The sequence below is a fragment of the Canis aureus genome, chromosome 10 (assembly GCF_053574225.1).
Source record: "Canis aureus isolate CA01 chromosome 10, VMU_Caureus_v.1.0, whole genome shotgun sequence".
NCBI lineage: Eukaryota > Metazoa > Chordata > Mammalia > Carnivora > Canidae > Canis > Canis aureus.
Window position 1 is genome coordinate 57,352,607 of NC_135620.1, and position 16,322 is coordinate 57,368,928.

The 16,322-nt window shown below is 51.1% G+C and overlaps 1 protein-coding gene across 1 annotated transcript in view; it reads right to left on the reverse strand.

Annotated features, from left to right (window-relative positions):
- The window catches only part of GABBR2 (gamma-aminobutyric acid type B receptor subunit 2), a 355,033-nt gene that overhangs the window by 25,982 nt on the left and 312,729 nt on the right, over window positions 1-16,322 (reverse strand). The gene's annotated exons all lie outside the window — the stretch shown is intronic.

The window sequence follows — 16,322 nt, forward strand, 5'->3', positions numbered from 1 at the left end:
TCTCCTGAGGGTAGGGAGTGGGTCACTTCCTGTGCTTCTAGTACTTAGCTTAAGACCTGGCCCAGAGCATGCATCTGTCATGTTTGTTGAAAGAGTGAAGGTGAGAACAGGGCACAAAGTTATGTCAAGAGGCCTTCAGGTGTCTCTGGGATTAACACCAGTAGCTGCTGGCTGGCCCAGCCTTGGGACCTGCCTAGCTTGTCTAAGGAAGCCTTCTTGCCCATCAACCCAGTGAGGGAGCAGTGGGGGCAGCCATGTTAATGTACCACATGACCCATCCTGGGCCAAAGTTGATTGGACAGAGGGTGGGGACCTGACCCACAGCAGTCAATCCAGAGTTGCTCAGAGACTTAAGAGGTTTCCTAGTACCATGTTCTGCTCAAAGACGGATGGTGGAGACGACTCTACCTAAACTCATTCTCTCTCTCTCAGGAATTTGAACTGGGAAACTCTGGATGAGAATCAGTCACGTGGTGGAAATAGAAGAAAAACACACCCAGAGAATGAAAAAAAGTGTATATTCTACATATGTTTTTTTCTGAACCATTTAAGAGTAACTTGCAGATATCCTGACCTTTCACCCCTAAATACCTAGCAAGTATTTCCTAAGAATGAGGAGATTCTCTTTTATAACCACATATACTTACCAAATTGAGGAAATTTAACTGATACAGTATCTAAAGTGCTATCAGTTTTCAAATTTTTCCAATTGACTCAATAATGCCCTTTAAGACAATTGTGGTCTTTCCAAAGCAGGGTCCAATCTGGGACCATGTCCTGATTTACTTGTCATGCATTTAGTCTCCTATAATCTTCAACAATTCCTCGGTCTTTTTTGGTCTTTTATGTCATTGGTATTTCCGAAGAATGCAGGTCAGTTATTTGGTAGAATGTCCTTCAATTTGGTTTTGTTCGAATGTGTTTTCATGATTAGATCCAGGGTATGCATTTGTGGCAGGAATCCTATGGAATGTGAGGTTTTTGCCTCCTTGGAGCTTCTTCTCAGTGGCACTTTATCCCATTATTGATGATGCTAACTGATCATTTGGTTCAGGTGATGTTTGCCCAATCTCTTCACTTCAAAGGTACCGTTTCCCCCGTGTTATTAATAAATATTCTGTAGGAGATACTTTGAGACCGTGTGAGTGTCCTATTTCCTCACAAATGCCAACTCAGTGGTTTCAGCATCCAGTGATGGTTTCTACCTGAGTCACATTCTTTTGGTGGCTGTAAAATGGTGACTTTTTTTAACTCTATAATTTTATTGAAATACTTGGCACTCCACTGTAAACAAGATCTTTCCTTTCTTCCCATTTATTTATGTATATCAGTACGCATTTGTTAAAAAGATTTTATTTATTTATTCATGAGAGACAGAGAGAAAGAGGCAGAGGGAGAAACAGGCTCCATGCAGGAAGCCCGACACGGGACTCCATCCTGGGACTCCAGGATTACACCCCGGACTGAAGGCGGCGCCAAACCACTGAGCCACCGGGGCTTCCCTATCAGTATGCATTTATAGGTTTCTTTTTCATTTCCATTACTATCATTCATTTTGATGTTCACATTCCCCCAGATTTGGCCAGTGGGAAACTCCCTCGTTCAGCCTCGTGTGTTTTTTCAATACATCCCCATACTTTTTTGGAAGCACTTTCCTAGTTCTTGGCACAATAAGTACTTGACTTTGTACTCTCCTTTCTCCAACCTTAGAATCAGTCATTTCTCTGAGGAGTCTTGGTTCTTTTTGGTGGGGAATGATATTAAAAAACCAAGATCTGGGCACTAGATGTGTTTGCTGTTCCTAGGATATCATTACTTCTAGGCCCTTCCTTCTTTTCTTCCTTCATTCCTTCCTTCTTCCTCTATCTATCTATCCATCCATCCATCCTTCCATCCATTCATCATTATTCTATGTACCTATCCTCGTCTCTCTACCATCTGTTTATAGATAGATGTAAATAAAATCCTATGCCACAGGGTTCTGGCTTCTTCCCATTTTGTATTTGCATTGTTCTTCTCTCATAGTAAGATCCCTGGTTTCCCACAATATCAAAACAGTCACTCATTTGCTCAATACTAAATAGACACAAAATAGTTTTAGAATTTCTACATCCATACACTACCAATAACAAATTTACAAAGTAAAATTAAAGGTATATTTGCAAATCTATTTGCCTTTAGAACAGATACCTGCTGAGGGTTTTTAATCAAAGAACTGTGTCTAGGATGGAATTGTCCTATTAAGGTCTAGGGTAAAAGGCACATGCCTGAGGGTAAGAGGTAGGCATCGACAGTGTCACTCAAGAACAGATATTTTGGATGTGGAAAGCAGGCCTTAGGTAACTGGGAATGAGCACCCAATTCTCTTGGCCCCACTCTCTTGGTCTGACCTTTGAGCTGGGCAATGGTCTGGGCTCCTGTGATTTGGGGAATGATGGTGCTTCCACATGGAAGCAGGAAGAGCTAGGGAGGTGGAGCCTGTGCACTCAGGCCGTTCTGTAACCAGACCATCCAGCTGCATGCTCTCTCAGGCTTGATTTTCCTTTTGTTGTCCCAAGCCACAGACAGCCTTAGCTCAGCTGCTTTGGTTCCATGGTCACTGAGTCCACACACAGGCTCTAGTGGTTCCCTGAGGCTTCTGTGGTGGCAGCTGTGGGCACTAGTAAGAGTCACCCCAGCAGAAGGTGATCACCAAGAACCACAGAGAGGCCAGAGATTTCCCCTCCACTGCTACCCACCCAGGAGCTGGGCTGGATTCTAGTATGGTGATGGGGGTTTCCTGATGTCCTTCCATTGTTTAATTGAGGAGATGGAGAAAGGCGCTGGTCCCAAGGTCAACAGTGACTTCTAACAGTGAAACTTGGGTTTCTCTAATGCCTGACAACCAAGCAGACATCAGAATGCAGTAGCAGAGGCCCATTACGGTCATGCATGAATAGCAAACCCATTAATGATGATAGTATCTGTTGTTCTATAATGAAAGGTAATAATTTATGATGGACTCTTAGATTCTCTGTGTATAAAGGACCGATGCTGTCATATACCATTGTTCAATGTTATGAAAACTCTATTCATGGGAAGCTGAGTGGTTGTCTGGCTCTTACAGTCCCAGTGACAGAGAGCCCACCCCCTCCCACTCTTGGTGAGTGGCTGCACAATCCTTTTATTGAACCAGAACCTTCTCCTGTACCTCTACCCACTGGTCTTTGCCTCCTTTCCTCTGGGGTCCTCAGAGTAATCCTAAGCCCCCTCCTTGCACCTGCAAGCCCTTCCTCAGGAGGGAAAGAGCTGCAGTGACCATACACATCACCTCCCGCCATGAGCCGACCTGGTCCTTCAACCTCCTCCACTTTACCATTGATCTATAGGCCTGTAATCGAGCTCAACGCTCCAGGTGGTAGTGAGTGAGTCCGCCTGTGCCCTTGCTCTACGTCTGCTCGGCTTCCTAAACAACTACCTTCCACTGGTGATTCATGTGTTCCTTATGGTTGCCTAAGACACCATTAGGTAGCTTTCGTTGAGCTGCTGCTAGCTCTGTTTTTCCCCTTCTGTAGCTAACATTCTAGCCAGGTTATCTTTTAACTTCTGAGGAGCCACCCTCCCCTTCACAATCCCCATCCTGGTCTGCTCCGACCCTTCCCATCCTGAATCCTAATTCCTACATCCGGTCTCTTAGCCCCCCACCCATCTCAATAAGCTTAAGCACAGCCTCCACTGCAGAGGTGGGGAGGGCAGAAAAAAAAAATCAAGGGTCAGTCGAGTGTTCAGAGAACTCAGTGGTCCCGGGGGTGGGCAGAGCTGCTTCCACCTTATGCTCCCACCACCCAGGCGCCGATACAGAAATAAACCACAAAAATCTCTTGATCGTTAACATCATCCTCACACAACCCCATGTCTCTGCACACTCTATGTGAATTAGAGCGGCAGGGGCTGGGGTGGTTTTAGGAGTGAGAAGGTTCATGTACTTCTGGGGCTAGGGGACAGGGAGTCTGAACAGTCAGGTACTGAATCTCAAAGCCGACCATAAAAGCCATGCCTTTGCTCATCTGATCAGTTGTAATAGTGCCTGGGACCAGGGTTCAGAGCGGTCTGAGCAGTCACACACAGGGGGAGAGCCGCATTCAATGATGCAAAGGGTGGGTTGCAGGGGTGAGGGGAGGGGACAGTGGGGGCGTGGAAAGGCGCCACCGCCTGAGCACTTACTTGGGATCGTTGTCATACACCAAAGTGCCACTAGGGGGCACCCAAGGCCCACACGGAGGGTCTGGCCCAGCGGCTGCAGCTCACCCTCTACTGAGGACACGGAGCTACTTCTGTGGCTCAGTGGGGCCCGCAAAGCCGTCAGCAGCATCCGATGCTACTTTAGAAGGCACCCAGTGGTCTCAAAGGAAGCCAGATTTCCAGGCACCCTGGAGGACCGGCCCCACCCCTTGCAGACAGCAGGAGTGGGGTGGGAACCGGGTAACAGCTATCGGGGAAGGTAGGGCTGCAGGACCCAGGCCTGCTGACCCTACGCTCATCCTGCTCTCCGTGTGCGGGCCAGCGATCCAGGGCCCTGACCCCTGCAGATGTCATGCTGTGATCTCCTATCAGGGTCTGAGCCGTTATTTCAGCCCCGCCTCTCCATGTGACTGGGGACTGCAGCATTTCCACTGGTCTAAATCAATTCCCATGCATGACTGGCCTATAAGAGCTCTCGAATTGTTTTTTTCTCTGCTTTATTTTTCTTCCTGACTTGTTGCCCACCTGGGCAACTACCCAAGTAATCAATCATTCATTCCAATGTAACTATGAAGCACGGCCACCTGCTAGGTACTGTTCTGGGCGTGAGGGGGTTGGGATACAGCCACAAGCAGCATTGACACAAGCCCTGTCCTCAGGGCTCTTCCATCCTAGTAAGATCAGGACAATTCCACGAGAGACAGCCTTGGAGGGGGAGGGAGTCGACCTCACCCACTAACAGCCGCCCCAAGAACGCCAAGTGCCGCTTGTCACGGATGACAGCTGCAAACTCTGCATATGCTGTCTTGTCAAAGCCTCGTGAAGCTCCAACAACCTGTTGTGTCCATTTTATAGATGAGAAAACAGAGGCACAGCAAGATGAAAGAACGTGCCCCAAATCTCCAGCTGGTCAGTGTCTGAGCTGGGTTCCAACGCAGCCCTGTCAGCCTCCCAAGCCAGTGTTCTTTCCTCCCTCACCATCTGCTTCTCCCAGCCTGCCCTGCCTCTCGCAAGCACCGTGTCACATTCCAAGGGGACAGTGGGTATAATCCTAGCACCCCGCTGTATAAACTGTGAGGTGCTGCGTGGGGGAGGAATGACTTCATCGCCAAGTGTTCGGCAGAGGCCTCCCCGCGAAGCCCCCGGAGCTCCGTGAAGGCCGTGCTCTGGGGCGGCAGCTGAATGCAAGCTGATAAAATGCTCTTCCTGCGCGACAGGGCGCAGCGGCCAGAGAGAGGCCACGCCTGTCCGTGACGGCCAAGGCCGCAAGTGCTCACACCTGACTCCCGGCCGACCGCGGCGCAGCGGGAGGCGGCAGAAGCTGCCCGGGAAAGCCTCCCCCATCTGTGCGGCGAAAGGAGAGCAGCTGGCCCGAGAGTCCCTCTGCAGAATGCAGTTACTCACAATGTAGGTCAGTGGCCCCTGCTCACGGCCTGCTTTGTCAGGCCCCGCGCACCGACGGGCAGGGCGCCGGGCGTGGGTTGAGGTGCCCGGTCCTGAAAGGTCAAAGGCTTTGGTCTTGCTCCACCTAGACTTGCCGGGTGACCGTGGGCATGCCCCACCCTTTCCTAGACCTCAGGTTCTGCCTTGCAAGTGAGTCCAAGGGTTAACTGACGGCGCGGTTAGGGATGCCTGTATTTGTCCTCCACTCGCTCATTCAGAATCCACTCCGTCCTGGGCGTATAAGGCCCCCAGGGTGCTAGCCTTCTGGGAGCGGGCACGCTGGCACGGGCACACCACACAGCAAGCTGTGGCGAGAACGCGATCAGAGCTGCATGTGGGAAGAGACCCACGAGCTACTCTGAGAGGTGCCAAGAGGGGCACTGACTGCAGATCAGGGAGCCTGGGCAGGCTTTTTTGAAGTGGTGACATAAGGTCTGAGGCCTGGAGGGGGAGGGGGAGCAGCCACATGCGAACCTAGGGGGGCCAGCATTCCTGAGAAGGGGAACAGCCGGCAGCAAGGGCTCTGGCGTGTTGTAGGAACCAGAGGGAGGCCGGTGTGGCTGGCGAGTAGTGAGGGGCCAGCCCTGCTTCCCACTGGATACTGAGCCACCTGGGCAGCTTGTTGAAGTGCAGAAAGGGCCAGGAGGTCTGTGTGGGGCCCAGGATGTGGCATTTCTTAGCAGCTTCCAGATGACACTGATGCTGCTGGTCCAGGGACTGCCATCTGGGCAGCAAGGCCTTAAGGGGTCTTAAACAACAGAGTGACATTTGGTCCTTGGCTTAGCAGATCTTTGCTTAAGAATGCAGACTCTCTCATCACTCGCACACCTGTGACACAGAGCGACAGCCTAGCACAAGCGCAAACTTGAGGTGCATGGTCGGTATATTCTAGCTGCGGATCAGACCCCAATAGTACTGTGTTTCTGGGTGTCCCGTGTGGGGCTGGCCGGGGTGGTTAGGGCTGGTCAGGGTGCAGGTCTGGGCACGGAGGGTGGGGAGTCCGGGTGGCAGGAGTGAAGGGGGTCACATGCTGTACCTGTGATTACAGGGTCCTGGTCCCTCAGACCTCGGACCCACTGCTGTGAATGTCGGGTTCCCAGCCCCACTTGGCCAGTGCTTCTTTGAAGGAGGGGGTGCCTTCTACCTTCTGACCAGCTCCCAGAAGCTGGCTTTCAGAACTTTTTCCCTGGGCCATTCGGGCTGCTTGCTTGCTTTCTTTCTAATTCTAAAGTTGATTTTTGAAATATATGGTAAAATTGGTAGGTTTTCCTACTGGAGGTGAATATGTGTGTATATCAGTGTGAGTTTGAGTGTGTATGGTGAGGTGAGGGGAGGATGCATTTCAGAGTTCTGAGGTGCTTCTCTTTTCCTGGGAAGGCAAGGGAGTCAGCACTGCCTTTTCTGGGGGAGATGACGAGGGAGTCCCGTCAAAGAAGTCTGGGCGAGAGGAAAGGGTATTGGGTTCAGACCCCAGGTCCATCACTTGCCAGCTGTGTGACTTTGAACACATCTCTAAGCCTTCTCTGAGCCATGGTTTGCTCATCTCCAACCTCCCAGGGTTGGCAAGACGATCAAAGGAGGTAAATGGTGTGTTTAGCAGGCTTTAGAGGCTGGAAAGCCCGCTCCTTATGTGTAAACCATCGTCATTATCTCCAGCTGCAGAGTCACAGAGCACTGGAGCCGGGAGGAACCTTCCGGATCCCTCCGGGGCTGGGCTGCTTATCTTAACAGCAGCAGTCCCACATCTCTGAGGCAGCAGAGCTAGAAGCTGTCACTTCAAGGTAAGAATTTCTTTTTAGAATGTTTGGTTGTGAATTTGGGTGAAAGTTTTCCAAATCCCAGATCTGGAAGGGACCTGTGAGATCATCCACCAGGGTGTTTCAACAGGGGTGCTTCTGCATTTTTTTTCCTTTGGAGGGGGTACAAATCTTTGTTGTGAGGGACAGTCTGGTTCAGTGCAAGGCACTCAGAGCCCCTAGACCGTGGGCCCCAACTGCCAGGAGTGTCCTGTGGTCACCATGACAGGCCAAATCTCCCTCCCCTGGCTCTTCATTACCAAACACGAAAAGGATCATGCACTAGTCCAATTTCTCTTTATACAGATGGAGAAACTGAGGCCCAGAAGACGACTCATAGCACCTGGGTGACTGAGTGGAGACCCAGATAAAGTTATCCTGACCCTGGTCCCATGTCTTGTGCACTGGACCATGCCGTGGGCTGGCATAAGAGGGGCCGGCCTCGCGAGTTGCTCACCAGTCAACATTCATGGGTGCTTGGCACTGCCCCATCAGTCCCCTGGAGCTGGCTTTTGGATGCATCCAATCTGCTGATGCTATATATTCTTGCTCAGGTGCATCTGCAACAGCTTCCAGAGCAACAAGCATGGACCCCAGAGCCACTCACCCAATGCCCGCAGGCCACATCCTCATGGAATCCTGCTTTGTAGAGGGGAGATGAGGTGGCAGGAGGTGAGGTAGCTGGAACCTGGCTGAGGAGGGCAAGCAGCTCTGGTCAGCATCAGGACCCCAGTGGGACAGCAAGACCCCTGCCTGGTCCCATTCAGAGAGACATTCTGAATCTGACCTTGGAATGAGCGGGGAATCCCGTGTTGTATAGGGATCACGGTGGGGTGGGAATCGTCTTGGGGAAGTTAGGGGCTGACAAGTTTAGTTATAGGTCCTAACCCTTCTAGCCCTTTGCAGCCCATATGTGTTCATGCTAGAATCTCTCTTTGATTTTGACCTCAGGGCAGTCTGGTGGAGGAGCCAGGGACTTTATACCTGTGTTACAGGTGAGGAAACTGAGACTTGGGGAGGACAAGAGACTTGCTTAAGGTTGCATAGCAAGTCAGAGGCAAAGGCCAGCCAGCTCTCTTTCCTGCAGAGCCGGTGGGGGGCATTGCAACTTCTTTTGTCCTTCCTTGTGGCCTGGCTCTGTTCCCCTCCCTGGGGAGAGGGTCTTCAAAAGAGCTCCTATTTTCCTTGGGCCTGCGTCTGAGGCTTCTGGGGGAAGCCTGGAGAAGGAAGAACTCACAGGTGTTGCTACTGGACCCAAAGCCAAGAGGTGCTTGATCATGGAGGGGTTTTCACCAGGCCCCCTGCAAATGGGCGATGGCACTGCTGCTTCTCAGGTGCCGGCTTCATGGTCTGCAGCACCCACCCAACACGGGGGTGGTGGCATCATGTGTTTTTCCCCAAGCCTGGCTGTACTGGTAAGGAGACCCGTGCCCAAACACACCTCCCCAGATGGAATGATGCCCCAGCAGCACATCCTCAAGAAAGAGAGCGTCACCAGGGCACGGCTGGGCGCTGGTGTGCGGAGTCTTCCCCACTGTTCTAGAACAGAGAAGCTTGTGGCCTTTGGGTGGTGTGTGGGCCATGGATGTGTTTTACTTGATCTATACAGCACTTAGAATTTTTTTGTCTTCACGGTCAGGATTTGAAACTCAGGTGATTCACAGGAACACCCAGATTTCTGGCTTCCCTTGAATGAGACACACCAGGCAGCCCAGGGTTGTCTGCGTGAGCTGGGTCTGTCTGGTGTCTACCCACGTCTGTACTGCTTGTCCAGTTCTTCCCAGATCTCAAGGCCCATGAGTCCCCAGCTGACTTTGGGATATGTAGAAATACGAGCTAACTATTCATATGGTCGCCTGAGTTTTGTAGAAGCAGCAAGTCTGCCGGCCAACATGGGGCAAGCAAACCCCTTAGCCTCGGAGGTCCCCTCAAGTGCCAACATTTGGCGATTCTGTGGTAGCAGCACCAGATGGGACGCGGGCTCTGATGCCTGGGGTCTGGCTTGTACCACCTCGGCAGGATCGGGATGCCAGGACCCCTCAGGCCCCAACCCATGGGGCAGAAATCCGCAGGATGGCCTTTCCCAGGGTGTGTGTGAGCTCCGAGGCCGGGCCCGGCAAGGATCTGGGGTACCCAATCTGGGTGGCAGAGGAGGAGCAAATTGATAAAAAGAGCAGTGGGAGACGAGAGGGGCTGTCGAGAGGGGAGACCTGGGTCCTTCAGAGCCCACAGGGGCAGTAAGATTCGGGGATATTGTAAAGCAAACCTCGAGCAAAAACAAAACCCAGAGCTTCACGAGGCAAGTACCTAGAACTGCCTGCAAAATGAGGGAAGGAAAGCCCCACACGCTGTGCTCCACCACGACCCCCTCTCCTGGGCAACACCCCTGCCCCCGCCCCAGCTCCCACCCTGGTCCTCCCCCGGAGGGGCGTTCCTTTCCTTGACTTGACATATCCAGTCTGAACTCATCGCTCTCGCCCTTAAACCTGCCCTTCCTCCCAGGGTGGTCAGTTCAGACAACTGCTCCACTCTCCACCCAAGTGAGACCAGGACTCTGGGCGTCTCTTCCTTTCAGATTCCACCCTGGTTGCTACCCCAGAGACCTTCCACGGCTTCTCAACCCACAGGAAAGATGCCCTGACCCGTGACTCCAGCACCGTAACCCTGTGCGATGCCCACCCCCCACCCCCAATCTCTCCAGCCTTTCTGCCCATCACCAGCCTCATCCATCCATGGCCAGGCCCTGTAATGTCTGCTCCTGGTCCTGGGATGTCCTTTCTTCACCACCATGTGAACGGCACCCACTCCTTCGTCTCTGAAATCTTCCTAGTCCTGTGTCTGCCCCTCCAAGGCTCCTTGTGCTTCCTGCCTCTCCTCAGGGAGGACCATCGCCTCGTGTTGGATGTATCGTGTTGGACATTTCCTCTCCCTCCAGTCCCCAGTACCCCTCCCCCTCTTGTATCTCCTGTCTCCCCCCACACCTCCTGCCTGCTCACTGTGTGCCAGACTCCGGGCAAAGTGTGTCATATACACTGTCCCTTGCGTCCCAACGATCACAAGGGGTGAGCTCTAGGGAGCCCCTTTTCAGGGGATGCTAAATGAGACGTAGAGAGGCTGAGTGCCATGCCCAACGTCGCAGGCACTAAATGATGGAGCTGTGACTTGCAACCTGGTTTGCCCGACTTCCCAAACCTTTGCTTTAAACCCAGAAATCCAGAACTATGCCAAAGTGTGGCCTGGTCACTAGAGTGCCAGCAATGGGTTTCAAGTGTCCCAAGACGGGCTCTCCTCGGCCTCAGGGCCCACAGATGGCCAGGCACCTCCAGCCATGAGCTGTCCCTGTGGCCACTCTGGTGCCCTGCCCTATGCCAGATTTCATCCTCGTCCCAAGTTGGCCAAAGGCAGCCCCTTCTCCTGTACTTTCCAGTCTGGCCAGGGCATGCTTGCTCAAGTGCCCACCCACCTCATCCTGCCTCTAGGCCTGCACCCCTCAGGCCGAAGGGCCTCTTTGTGGGGGTAATTCCCCCTGGTCTGGGGAGAGGTCTGTGGCCCCAGAACTGAGTAGCGCCCCCACAAGGCCCTGTTCAAGAGGACTGGCCCCAGTCCTTGTGGTGGGGACTGGCATTCCTGCTGCTCAGCCCAGACCTCACAGCCACCAAGTTGGCCCTCCTCAGCCCTGGCCTGGCCATGCAGGTGCTGTGTCCCTCATCTCCCTCGAAGGGGGTCAGCTGCACAGCCTGGCTGGTGGTTCACCATGACTGGCCACTATCAAGCCCATGCCAGCATGGTGTGAACAGGGAGGGGACAGAACCAGGGTGTGAGGATGCTCTGAATCAGGAAGCTGAAGCCTGTGGATCGTGGACAGAGCAGTCAACCACTGCTGCTGCACGCACACTCAATTTTATGGTTTTTCAAAGGCATTAGATCTGCCTAACAACCCTAAAAATTTAGTAGGGCCATCAGCCTGGTTCCCATTTTGCATAGAGAAAACCAAGCCCAGGCACAGGCCGTAACTCACCCAAGGGCACGCACTTGAGCGGTGTCCTGACTCCTAGCCCAGGGGCCCTGTCTGTTGTTGGTGCTCCTCCCGGGAACTCTGGCTAGTTCTGGGAGTTCCAGCTCGTCAAGGAGAAAGGAAGGTGGCTGCCTGGGTGAGTGTCAAGTGCTCCCTCTCCCGTTCCCTGCTGCATCTCGGATTTTACTGTTTGCCCTTGGCTAAGAGGCAGTAGGGTGACACCATAGTGCCCTGGGATGACGGACAGCCACCGGCCTTGCCTCTGGATGAGGGTTCTTGCCCCAGCTCTGTCTCGTGCTCATTCTGAGCCTCAGGATCTCCTCTGAGAAATGCCAGAGTCACCTGCTTTGAGGGTTGCTCTGAGCACTGAACAAGAGCACAGTCAGACAAAAGACTACAAAGCTCGGAGACACACACGCCCCAGGGTAATGCAAGTGAGAACAATGCATCCGTTTCATTTTCCTGTTGTCATTCAGGGAGGCAGGCGGATTGGGAGCCCCCAAAGTGCAATGCTGCAAAGATTGTTCCAAAATAGGATGTAGTAATTGGTGCTGCCACCGCCGGCCTCGCTGGGGATCCCTGAGCGGCAACCTGCTCCTGGCAAGTGGACCTGCCCCCGGCCTCACCCCGCAGCCGGCTCGCCTTTCTAGGCCTCTTTCTTTCCGCCTTGCCAGTGCTTTCTCTTCTTTCTCTGTCTCTCTCTCCTCTTTATAGATACATATATAAAGTCTTCTGAGATCATATTGTTCTAGTTTGGGGACTCACATGCCTTTTAGGCTTGAAGAGACCCAGACATTTTCTTTTACTTCCATTCCTTACTGTGTACTCTCTGCCAGGGGTTCATCCAACCTCTCTGTGCACACCTCTGCTGATGAGCCACCACCTCCGAAGGCAGCCCAGCAGCCCAGTTCATTTTGGGATAGGTTACATTAAACCGTGAATGTTCTCTCTCACCCTAGACTGAGATCTGAAGCCCCAGAGCTTCCCCCACTGGTCCTGGGCTCTGCCTTCTGGGGCCCTGCAGGTCGGGGCTCCTTCCTTGGCTCTTATGGTTGTGCTCCTCTGAGACCTCTCTTTGCTTGGGTTGGCATCAACCCGTTCGACATGGCACAGTTTTTGGCTCTCTCCCTATCCTGGCCACCCTTCATCTTGTCACTCTCTCCACCCCCTGTAAAGGTCTGGGTCCCTTACAAGAACACAAGTTTCCCAGGGGATCTGAGTAGGGCAAGAGTGTTGTCCCCTCCCTACACCTAGAGCCCTATTCACCTGGGGCTGTCCCCTGAGCTTGCACTGCTTATTTGGCAGCTGAAGGACACCGCAGAGCTTGACAGTCCACATTGCCATCATCCACATTTTAGGGAATATCAGTGCTTGAAATAGTCTCTCTCTCTCTCTCTCTCTCTCTCTCACACACACACACATATACACACACACACCCCCGTCTGGTGTTCCTTAGAGATATAAGAAACCATAGATCCCATGAAGCAGAACCCCTGAGGGTTCTCTCTGCCATCTCCCTGTCATCCCTCATGATGTGCAGCCGTACTGTGCCACTCCAAAACTCAGCTGCTTAAGCCTATTGCGAGGTGACCTTAATGATCAAACTGGAAAATAATTTCAAAGGCCCAAGTGAGAGGAGAGAGTGAGCAATCTAGAGCCAGGGTGTGGGGGTTGGGGGAGATAAGAGGAACCTAGAGTTAAGGAGGGTGGAAGGTGTTTCCTATGAGCCACAGAAAGTGGCGTGGCTTCAGCACAGCGAAAAGTAAGCACACCATCACCTCTCAACGTTAACTTAGCATTTTTCATGTACTTATGTGAGAACTGTGTGCCCTTCTAACAATCTCACGCAGGGTAGGGCAGGAAGTGCGAGCCCTGTTTTGCAGATGAGGAAACAGGCTAAGAGAGGTGGAGGGGGCTGACGAGGGGGCTTCCCCTGACACCCTGGCTGCTGGTCCACAGTGGACCCTTCACCAGTAGGTGGGCGTCACATGGCCCATTCTGGCCAGTGCGCTGTAGAGAAAGTGACATCTGCCCCTTGTGGGCTGGAGCCTAGAACCTGTGTGTCGTAAGACCCACGCCAGTGCCAGGGGGTGGGACCCAGATCGCTGAGCTGCCTTGCGCAAGACCGTTACCCTGGAGACCAAGCAGATTCACAGGTGGACTGTGAATGAGTGAGAAATAGACTTCTGATGCGTTTAGCTCCTGGGATTTAGGGCTTCTTTATTACTGCAGCCCCGCTCAGCCTATCCCTGCTAATGGAGAAGGGCAATGACATCTGTTTCTGCCATCACATGTCAGGCACCAGGCTAGGGACTTTGCACATGTCACTGCACGCAGGCCTTGAAGCTGCCCTGTGAGAAAAGGGTTATTATCTCTCCCCTCTACGGTGTGGGTAAACAGAGACACAGAGAAGTGTGGCCACTTGCCCTGGGTCACAGAGCCATGAAGGTGTGGACCTGGGACGTGAATCTGGGTCTATTTGATTGGAAAGGCTTGATGAACTCTGGTGATTTGCAGAAGCAGATGGCTATTGTGTTCCAACACCCTGTTGGGCTAAATGCTTCCTTTGAAGATGCAAGATTGCACAGATTGCTTTTCTCATTCAGATTTTATGCCTGAGTAAAATCCTTGTGCTATGATTTATTATAGCAACACTGATTTTCCAATTTTAAGATAACAATGCAGCTTGAAATAAAAGAGAAAGAAAACACTGAAACATTTGAAACCTTTGCTTCAGATCCTTATTACGTCTTGCCTGAACTGCTCAGGGGCCTCTTTCCCTCCTGCCTCTGGTCTCCCCCCATGGTGACTGACTGCCAGGGCCACCTTTCTAGAACAGAGTCTAAGTATGTTCCCTCATGCTCGAAACCCACAGAGACTCCCTGTCCCCACCAGCAGCACTTCCTAAATTATATTCTGCAGAATATGTAAATGTAAATATGCTCCATGAAAAAAAGGGCTCCATGGCCAAAGAACTTGTAGAAATGCTAATTAAAATTGTTTTATTAAATATTAAAATGTTTGATGAAAAATTGTTTAAAAGATTATTTATTTATTTATTTATTTATTTATTTATTTGAGTGGGGGGCAAGAGGAAAGGCAAAGGGGAGACAGAGGGAGAGAATCTGAAGCAGACTCCTCACTGAGCTTGGAGCCTGATGTGGGGCTCAATCTCACAACCTGAGATCATGACCCAGGCTAAAACCAAGAGTTGGACACTTAACTGACTGAGCCACCCAGGTGCCCCAAAATTAAACAATTTTTTAAACTGTAGGACGTTTCAGAGCCTTTAACATCTTAAACCCTATTGCACATTTCCAAGAGGCAGATGTATAGTTTCTGGGGTTTCTTAAATGACTTCCCATTCTCTTTTATTTTGGGACACCTAATGAGATTAGCATTTAATATTGTAGAATTGGCTTTTAGGATAAAATCTGAAGTTCTCAGTTTAACGCTTAGGTCTTCCCGGGATCTGGTCCTGGATCACCCTCCAAGCACATCTCATAAACCCCCATCTCCTTCTACACCAGGTCTCAATCCCTGGACATCTTATTGTTTATCATTTCACTCGGGGCTGGGCTGTGGGGTTCTCTGAGCTGCGACTCAGAGAGAAGACAATGGTGGAGGAAGAATGTCAGAAACCTGATACAAGACGGCCTGTATTTGAGGTAACGTTAAGAACACCCTATTAGTGTCGTGGCCGAGATGGAAATGGGAATGAGGATGGCAGGACTCATTGAAAGCCACGTGTTTACCGAGGCTCAAAGAATCCCTTTTAGAAACAGGAACTGGGCCCACGTCTGCCAATGAACAAGGCAAAATGAGTGCGCGCTGGAAACAAAAAGCACCAAGATATGCTGGGCTGAACCAAAGAGACCAACGTTAATAATAAAGAAATTAACATGCACAGGAAACGCAAAAGCTGCCAGGAGGCTGATAAGAGAGCGTTATTAAAAAAGAATGAGCAGTGTAGCAGAGAAGTGAAATTCAGTTTTGCATTTCTTTTTTGCCACAGACCCCCAAAATACTCTATGAGTAATAAATAGGTCTTGATTCGCTGCAAAAATACCAATGAGGCTGCGGCCAAAATTTGCTGTTGACTCTCTCTCTGGCAAGATAAACAGATCAATCATCCGTCAGCCAGCCAGTCACTGAGAATATGAGGAAGTGCATTAGTCTAGGATGAGAGACTAATACGAGGTGGTTCAAGATGCCAGCCAGCCCTGGGGCCAGACTGCCTGAGTGCCAGTCCGCCTGCTATTTGCAAATGATGGGAGCTTGCAGCAGCGATTTAACCTCATTGTTGCCGCCTGTGAAATGGGCACGAACAGGATACCTAACTCAACTCATGGGATTGAAGTTTAAATGGACTGATGTGGAAAACCCCCAGGGAAGGGCTCTTCAGGACCAGCTGTTACTACTATCACACCTGCTGCAATATACCCCCCAAAAGCTTCCTGATGAGTTTTCTCTCTCTGTACACACACACACACACACACATACACACACATTTCCACTCCCCAGACCATTTGAAAGTACATTTCAGACTCCACAGCACTTCAGTATGAATGTGTTCCTTGTCCTACACAATAACAATATTATCATATCTAAGAAAAGGAATAATAATGCCAAAATATAATCTGATAACTGGAGTGAACTTTGATAAAGAGCTTATCACGTTGGTCCACTGCTAAAATTTCTTTAATGGTTCCCAATTATCTCTTAGGTTAAAGTCTAATCTCCCTCCAGCCCCTTACCTTCTTTCTACTAAAAAGCAGCCAGATTTAATTGATTCTTGAACTCTTCCCCAGACATAGCAAAACTTTCCTGCTCAAGGATTTTCATCT